Source organism: Sapajus apella, unplaced genomic scaffold (genome assembly GCF_009761245.1).
Source record: "Sapajus apella isolate SASKATOON/1434 unplaced genomic scaffold, GSC_monkey_1.0 scaffold15109, whole genome shotgun sequence".
Classification (NCBI taxonomy): Eukaryota; Metazoa; Chordata; class Mammalia; order Primates; family Cebidae; genus Sapajus; species Sapajus apella.
In genome coordinates this window covers 1-1,250 of record NW_022452030.1, presented here as the reverse complement: position 1 = coordinate 1,250, position 1,250 = coordinate 1, and the positions used below count along the sequence as shown (strand labels likewise).

The window sequence follows — 1,250 nt, the reverse complement described above, 5'->3', positions numbered from 1 at the left end:
AGCCTTTTCTACCAAAGGAAATCTGAAGACACACCTCGGGGTTCACCGAACCAACACGTCCATTAAGACGCAGCATTCATGCCCCATCTGCCAGAAGTTCACCAATGCCGTGATGCTGCAGCAGCATATTCGCATGCACATGGGCAGTCAGATTCCCAACACGCCCCTGCCAGAGAATCCCTGTGAGTTTACGGGTCCTGAGCCAATGACAGGGGGTGAGAATGGCAGCACCAGCGCCATCTGCCGTGACGATGTCATCGAAAGCATCGATGTAGACGAAGTTGGCTCCCAGCAGGCTCCCGGCAGCTTCTCGAAGGTCCCCAAGTCTCTTCCCAGCATCCACTCGGCATCACCCACACTAGGGTTTGCCATGATGGCTTCCTTAGATGCCCCAGGGAGAGTGGGTCCTGCCCCTTTTAACATGCAGCGCCAGAGCAGCAGAGAAAACGGTTCTGTGGAGAGCGACGGCTTGACCAACGACTCGTCCTCACTGATGGGAGACCAGGAGTATCAGAGCCGGAGCCCAGACATCCTGGAAACACGTCCTTCCAGGCACTTTTCCGGCCAATAGTCAAGCTGAAAGCATCAAGTCAAAGTCTCCCGATGCTGGGAGCAAAGCAGAGAGCTCCGAGAACAGCCAACTGGGATGGAAGGTCACAGCAGTCTCCCTTCCACGTTTATCCGAGCCCAGCTGACCTACGTCAAGGTTGAAGTTCCTGGCACGTTTGTGGGACCCTCAACCTTGTCCCCAGGGATGACCCCTTTGTTAGCAGCCCAGCCACGCCAACAGGCCAAGCAACATGGCTGCACACGGTGTGGGAAGAACTTCTCATCTGCAGCGCTCTTCAGATCCACGAGCGGACTCACACTGGAGAGAAGCCTTTTGGGTGCAACATTTGTGGGCGAGCTTTTACCACCAAAGGCAACTTGAAGGTTCACTACATGACACATTGAGCGTGGAAGGAAGCTGGCCATCGAGAACAACATGGCTCTGTTAGGTACAGATGGAAAAAGACTCTCAGAAATGTTTCCCAAGGAAATCCTGGCCCCTTCCGTGAACGTGGGCCCTGTTGTGTGGAACCAGTACACCAGCATGCTCAATGGCGGTCTGGCCATGAAGACCAATGAGATCTCTGTGATCCAGAGCGGGGTGGCACTCCTACCCTCCCGGTGTCCTTGGGGGCCAGCTCCGTGGTGAATAATGCCACTGTCTCCAAGATGGATGGCTCCCAATCAGGTATCAGTGCAGA

General features: G+C 55.0%; 1 pseudogene; it reads left to right on the top strand.

Annotated features, from left to right (window-relative positions):
- The first annotated feature begins 7 nt into the window (after positions 1-7).
- LOC116548559 lies at positions 8-1,243 on the top strand (annotated as a pseudogene).
- Positions 1,244-1,250: the final 7 nt, after the last annotated feature.